The sequence below is a fragment of the Callospermophilus lateralis genome, unplaced genomic scaffold (assembly GCF_048772815.1).
Source record: "Callospermophilus lateralis isolate mCalLat2 unplaced genomic scaffold, mCalLat2.hap1 Scaffold_112, whole genome shotgun sequence".
Classification (NCBI taxonomy): domain Eukaryota; kingdom Metazoa; phylum Chordata; class Mammalia; order Rodentia; family Sciuridae; genus Callospermophilus; species Callospermophilus lateralis.
In genome coordinates, this window is record NW_027511460.1 from 4,648,479 (window position 1) to 4,655,957 (window position 7,479).

The following is a 7,479-nucleotide window of genomic DNA, read 5'->3' on the forward strand; positions in this document are numbered from 1 at the left end:
GCCATCCTGAGGTACCTGCAGCAGGACAGGTGCTTTGGCCAGACTGAGGGACCCCAACGTGATTTTTTAAAATATTTTTTAGTTGTAGATGGACACAATACCTTTATTATTTAATTTATTTTTATGTGGTACTGTGGGTAAAACCTGGTGCCAGGCACTGAGGCACAACCCCAGCCCCACCAACATGATTTCTGATGGCAGATAGGAAGGGGCATTGTGTGGCAGACAGGGAAGGCCTCCTCCCTCTCTGGTCATCCTGAGCAACCCCTGCCCAGGCCCTTCTCACTCATGCTGACCTGGGACCTCTCCCTCGCCTCCACCCATGGCCAAAATTGGAAACAGAGGTCACTACAGCCCCCTGCACATTCTTCCCTAGAGTCCAGCCCCCCACCCTTCGTTCCCTTACCTGCTCGTTCAGTATTCCCTGGGCAGCACTGGGGGAGGTGCCCAAGCTGACCAGGGAAGGATCAGCTGAGCAAGGACTCAGGTGGACCTGAGAGTGATGTCGGGTGGTGGGTGCACAGTTAGATGGGGCCTGGGTCTGGGGGCTGCCTGGGCTCTGAGCCTCAGTGGGGTGTGTATCAGTCAGGCTCAGCAGATGGGGGTTCTGAGCAGGGGCTATCAAGAGATCTTTGGGGACTGCAGTTTCACTGCTGAGTACAAAAGGGACAATGCTGTCCAGGCTGCCTCCTTTCCAGAGGTTGGGGACCAGGCCTGTTGCCAGCCCCAGAAGGTGGGGCAAAGGGCAGACCCAAGTGTGCCTTCCACCCCAGAGCCTACCTTCCCCTTCCAGCTTCTGCCTCCATCCATACCTGGGCCTGCGTGAAAGCATCCCAGCCTGGAGCCAGCAGAGCCACTGTGACATGCAGACAGCCTCAGGTGCAGCAACTCGGGGAGGGTAGGCAGTCAGCAGAATGACCAGCACCAGGCACACCCTGGCTTGGAGTGCCTCTCCACTCTGGCCCCAAGTACAGCATTGTCAGAAATGGGAGACCAGCTTCACCCATGGCCCTGGAAGTGGGAGAGCCGTGAACCATGGGCTTCAGGGTGCTCCTTCAAGGCCATGCTCTCCTGGACTCACCTGCACAAGGACAGCTCCTCTATCTGCCACCCACATTAGGTGGGGAGGGATGAGTGAGGGCCTGGCCCAGGGAGCCCCCAGGGTGAGGGGTATGGGGAGAGGAGACAGGAGAGAGTGAGGCAGACCCTGTGTGCGCACACGCACCCATACACTTCATGCATGCACAATGCTCACTCGGCCATTGTTAGGGTGCTGGTGCACACACCCCATTCACTCGCTTGCCTACTCATGACGTGGTAACAGGTGTGCCCCATCCACTGCCCTGGACACAGCCTGCCAAGTCCCCTCACTGCTGGGTGGGACTCCCCCAGGCCCAGGTGGGGGAAGGCAGGGATTCTGGCCCCACCTCTGCAGCAAGGCCTGGTACATTCCTTGGGCCTCTATGTCACACTCGCCTCTGGGTACTGACTGTCCCCTGAGGAGCCCGGTGACCTCACAGTGGCAATATTCACAGGAGCCTGGGGAGGAGGTTTCAGGGCAGCCAGGAGTCTACTTCCTGGAGGGCTTGTGATGCTGAGTCACTGGGCTCGCACAACTGGCTCCAGGGGCTGATCACAGCACCCCAGGAGCCCCCGACCCTGCTCAGGGAGCCAGTCCCTCTCTAGTCACTACCTCCTTCTGGGCCCCACCCCCTCCCTGGGCCCCAGATGCTCTCTGTTCCCCTGCTTCCTATCTGGGCCCCCTCCTTTCCTGGCCCTGAGATCTCTCTGCACTCCAGGAGCAGATGGGGACGCTGAGGTCAGGTTCCCCTCTGGTAAGGCGTCACCCCCCAGCTCTCCCTCAGGCCCTGGGAGTCTTGTCCTTGAGCACCAGGATTTTGGGGAGCAACACCGCAGGGGCTTCTGATGCCCAGTCCACTGAGGTGGTCAGTGGTGCCTGCAGGTGGGCGGGCCCCTGAGGAGCAGGGGCATCCCTTACCCTAGCATGGCCCCTCTCACAGGGTGCCCTTTCCACAGGCCTGTGTGTGGGCTCCAACCTCAGAACCTGGGTTCTTGCTAGCAGTAGGCCCCGTCCCAGTTCAGCATCACTGGTGAATCGACCACTGTGCTAGGCAGAAGGAGGGAAAGCTCAGGACGTGGGAGGAGAGCCTGACCGTGACAGAAAGGGTGGGGAGGGCCACATCCATTGGAGGGATCCAGGTTGGTCATCTGGAGTGGAGTGGGCAGTACTCCTCCACTCACAATGGACGCTCAGGTGAGCTGGCGAGGGGGTGGTCTGTGCCACTGGCTACTGCTTGGCCCATCGGGCTTTGGTGCAGTCCCCTCACCCTCCCTCCACTCTAGCCTCAGCCCTGGGTGAACACTGACACTAGCCCGGGCCTTTGCCCCGTGGTTGACTAGAGCCCCATGCTGACTGGCCAAAGCCAGAAAAGCTTCTGCGATCCTCTGCTGGACCTGGGTCTCCCTCAGCCCCTGGTCCCTGCCCCACAGAACACGGTGCCGGAGGGGGGAGGCTTCTTGCCCACAAGCTGTTGTGACCACCCAGATCACAAATGTCCTCACTCTGATTTTATCCTCAAAGTTGCTGCTCAGGCCCTGCCTAGCCTTGACTTCTCACCTCACTTCCTGGACCCCAACAGAGGGAGGCTGGGCTGGAGTGGGACCCTGGGCAGAAGCAGAACAGTGCCATGCGTGAGAAGGATAGTCACAGGTGGATGGGTGGGAGGGGGTGGAGCTTCTGGGGAGGCAGGTAGCAGTGCAGGTGACAAGCTGGGCTATAACTGTGAGGTGTTTGTGGGTTCCCCTGCTTTGGGCCCACTCAGGAGCCATGGGCAGCCGGAACTAGAACAGAGTGGACAGACCTCCATGCTGCAGAGGCCTGGGCTGACCCCAGACCCAGAACTGCTGATCCCCATGCGGCCATGCCTGTCCTGCTAGGTAAAGAGGATGGCCAGCCAATCCTGAAGCCCAAGCCACACCCCCAGCCACCTTGGAGGTATAAAGGCACCTGCCCACAGCTCATGCCTTGAGAACTCACACCTGTCCCAGACGGCCCACACCAGGACAAGCACACGCATCCTCTACTCCTGACAGCCCAGTTACACTTGCCAGTACCTCAGGACAGCTGCTGGCCACTGGGCCCAGGAGAGACACCTGCCAGGTGGAGCCGAGGCCAAGCCAGGACTGGAGGAGAGGGAGCAAACAGTATTGGAGCTGGGGAGCCCAGAGGCTCAGCACCCTTCTGTGGTCGGTGGAGAGGATCATGCCCAGGAGCTGCTGACCCCCCGCTGCCAGGTAAGGCTGCTCAGCCTGTCCTCACCCTTCACCTGAATAGGCACCTCTGTGAGGGTGGGGCCTGGTGCCAAGGAGCAGATTCTGTGGGAGAAAGGTGGGGGAGGGCGTCCCGAGGTCCTCCCAGGCTCTCCAGGGCCACAGCTGTCCCTGAGATGTGGTGACTTCACATGCCAGGAGCCTGGGGCCCTCGTGACATCACGGTGATGTCAGGAGACTCACAGGATCACAGTGACAATTAGCAATACCTGCACCATCCACCTGCCCCCAGGACTGGCCAGTAAGCCTAGATCAGGGCCAGGAAGGCAAGGGGCCACCTCTAGTGAGGCCTCCAGGGCTCCATGGGTCCTGGGACCAGAACCTTTGAGATGAAAGGCATTGTCACTTGCCTGTCCTCTAGGCAGGACCCTGTGGCTGGGGAGGGGCAGCAGGCAGGGCAGGGCAGGTGTCTGGTCAGCGGGGTCTTCTGAGCCCATCAGGGAAGTAGAAATGGCCATGGAAGAGAAGGCCCTGGACCCTTCAACATCCTGCTTCCTCTTCAAAGGGCAGCCATGACCTGACATTCAAGGGCACAGAGTGGATGGCTGAAGCCTGCTTCACCCTAGCCGGGGGGTCATTGGCACAAGACCCTGGTCACCAGCCAGACAAGTGGGCCCCAAAGTGTCCAGGGTGCAGCTGGGAAAGCCCTCCCTTGGGATTTCACTCAGGCCTTCCCAGTCTCCCACCATTACAGGGCTCCGCTGCCCTCAGACTCAGAGACCCCCCACTCTACTTGGCCACTTACAACTCCAGCACGTGCCGACCAGCCCAGGCGCCCACTGCATGTAGTTTCACATCACTTCAGCCGCCCAGAGGCAGCCCACAAGCCCAGGGCCCCCATCCTGCAGGCTCCGGGTTGAGTCAACCTGGTTGAGCTGCCCACCCTCAAGCTGCCTTTCCCACAGGGCCTGTACCCCAAAAGATGGGATGTTGCAGGAGCCATCACAGACCACTGCCATCAGAAGTAGAGGCAGGGGCAGAAGGTGTCCACTGAGGCATGAGATGCACCCCAGCACCCTCTGGGCCATCTAGGCCTGGGGCCCACTGGACACCCAGCCCTGGGACAAGTAGGGGAGGGTAGGTGATAGCTTGGTTGAAGGAGCTCCAGGGACACAGAAACTTCAGAGGTACCCCCAAGTGGACAGTGTGTTCCCTGGAATCTGGGGGCTGATGCTGGACAAGACTGACCTCATAGGATGGGCAGGAGACACTCACAGCAGCCTCTGTTCCGCAGCCCAGCACCATGTCAACAGGCCAGCAGGTATGGCACACGGTAGTACCACCCCACTGCCGGAGCAGCCCCACAGTCTCGACACCCAGGTCACCCGGCACCCCTGGTTCAGAGAAGGTGGCCTCCCCACTGGAGTTCTCCATCTGCTTCTCAGGTTATGACAACATCTTCGAGACACCAAAGGAACTGTCCTGCACCCATGTCTTCTGCCTGGAGTGCCTGGCCCAGCTAGCGGCCGCCCAACCCACAGGCTCCGGCAGTGAGGCTGTGCCTTGCCCATTCTGCCGGAAGCCCACAGCTATGCCAGCTGCTGGGGCCCCTGCACTGCGTACCAGCTGCCAGCTGCAGGCCAAGATGCCCGCACACCTGCAATGAGAGGAGCCAGTGTGGCTAGAGGGCACCAAGCTGTGCTGCCGCCCACTGCCTGCCACACCTGGCCGTGAGGCACCCAGCTTTGTGTGTGTGGATGTGGGCCTGAACAAGCCTGCTGAACCTACCCCACCTGCGCCTGTCCCAGACCTTGCCCCTCGCCGGAGCCGCCTGGCCCGCTGCTGGGCACGCTGCAGGGACTGGCGGCGTTGGCATTGGTCTCTGTCCTGCTGCTGGTGCTGTTCTGCATGGTGCTCTGGCCCGTGCAGTGCGCACTCAAGACTGGGAACCTGCGCTGCCTCCCCCGGCCACCTACCGCCTCCAGCACTGCTGCCGCTGCCTTCTCCCTTGAGCCCCTGGCTAGCAACTAGGGTCACCAGCCTATGGCCAGGCCTCTGACCTGCTGGGGTCAGGAGCACAGCAGCTACTGGAAATTTATCCCCTAGGGCCCCACTGAGGGTCCTCATGAGATGGACAAAGGGTGCCCAAAATCTCTAAGAATGATTAGCTCCTACAGGCCCTAGAAGCTATCCCTTCCCCTGTCACACAGTGGTGGAAGGGACCCAGGAGGTGCTGGCCAGACCCCTGTCCTCCTCCACACACTGCAATGCATGGACGGCTTACTGTCTTTGAGGCCATTTCACCAGGGCCTTCCCAGGGCTCTCTCTAGGCAGGGCTGGCCCCTTCTGTTGGAGGGATCATAGAGCAGAGGCAGGGCAGGCCCTCTGCCCAGGCCACTGCAGAAACTGCCCAGATGCCCTTCTATGCTTGCAAATAGTACATTTTAAAATAAAATATTTTATATCCATGTTTGGTAAAATGTTCTCACTCTGTGTCCCTGCCGCCACTCAGTCCCCACCCCTCCAGAAAGCCCCCTGTTCCACCCAGCCTAGCCTCTGTCCAGGTTCCCCATTGGATCATGGGTGGGACCAAGGACTAGGGGCCCAGCTCCAGTACCATGAGGTTCCCCTAGGGAAACAGGGAAAGTCCCAGGGCACCCCAGCAGGTTGGAGCCTCAGCCTGGCCCAGCACCCAGTGGCTCTAAGGGGGCTTCTCTTCCCCATCTCCCACCATGGCCATCCCTGCCTACCCCCAGGAAGTTGTGAACCCCCAGCCCCACCAGGAGAGCTGTTTAGGGAACCACGGGACCCAAGACCCCTGTGGAAACCAAGGCCCAAGGGTCCCTGAAGCAGAGGTGGTGACAAGCAGTGGTGGCCTGATGATCTAGACCTTGGGTCCCTCTGGGAGACCTCAGCCCTCCTGAGCTAGCCCACCTGCCGAGCAAGTGCATGCAGCTTTGTGGGCTGGGCCTCCTGCCCACCCTACCCCACCCAGGTTCTGCCATGGCCCCAGGAATCCTGTACCACAAGGTAAGTGAGACCAGGAAGGCCCAGACCTGCCCCGAGGCCCAGATACTTCCTGCTCCTACCAGCAGGGCCTCTGACGAGGCAGAGAGAGAGAGTAGAGAGAGTCCCTGTAGAATCTGGGTCCAGTCCTAGGGACCACATACACCCCTGGCCCAGGATTAGGGGGGCCAGGGGTCAGCCTAAAAACAGAACTAAAACCAGCTTTACTAGAGACGCCCTGATGCCACAGGTAGCTGTGAGAAGGAAGGGTGCCTCCATGGACACAGGCAGGGGTGTCACACCCTGTCACACACAGTCACGCATATGTGGAGTCACCTCACCACCAGCAGGGCCAGGCATGTGAGTCTGCACACACGGTCACATGAGCATCTCTACAGGCTCTCATTCCACAGGCCTTATTGCACAGGCATGGTGGTGAGGAGGCCAGGCCTGCTGCCCTGAGATGGGCAGGGCACACAGGTCAGCAGGATACTAATACCGATGGCTGCAGTCATGTCAGGCACGGACTGTCCCTGTTGCTCACTTCACACACAGGCCAACATGGAGTGGCTGGACTTGAGGCACATTCAGGTTCACATGTGGTCACTGTCAGCTCTGCAGTCCTCACAAGGCAAGGACACTGGATCTCAAGACTGTTCTCCTACCAGTCGGGTCCAGGTCTGGCACGCAAGTCTCAGAGGTGGACTCCAGGCCCCCGCCACTCCACACCTGAACACCTCAGGCCCTGAAGCCGCCCTCTGAGGAGCCAACAGCTTCTAAGGGCTCCAGCCCTACCCCAGGGCACAGACAGGACAGCGCGGGTGGAGGGTGGCAGAGGCCCCTCGGCCCCCAGGCTCTGTGGGCGGAGAAGCAGGTCAGCTGGCTCCCAGGAGATCCCACCCAAAACGGGTGGGATTCGCCTGCACCCCGACCATCAGCCAACTCACGCCGCGGGCTACCGGGACTGCGCAGGTCGGGGACTGCGGCAGAGCTTCCAGTCCTCCGCTAGGACTCGCGCTCCGCTGGGGCCCACGCAGTCCCGCCCCGCCCCCACCTGCTCGCGCAAGCGCAGCTGCTCGCCTCAGATGTAGCGCTGTCGCGCTAGGTACACGAACTGGCACTGCGCTCGGTTTGCACCTTCTGCAAGCGCTGCTGCCGCACCAGCTGGTTCGTCCAGCCCTA

General features: G+C 60.6%; 1 pseudogene; it reads left to right on the forward strand.

Moving 5' to 3' along the window:
• Positions 1-3,273: 3,273 nt before the first annotated feature.
• LOC143640080 (RING finger protein 223 pseudogene) lies at positions 3,274-5,636 on the forward strand (annotated as a pseudogene).
• The last annotated feature ends 1,843 nt before the right edge of the window (positions 5,637-7,479 follow it).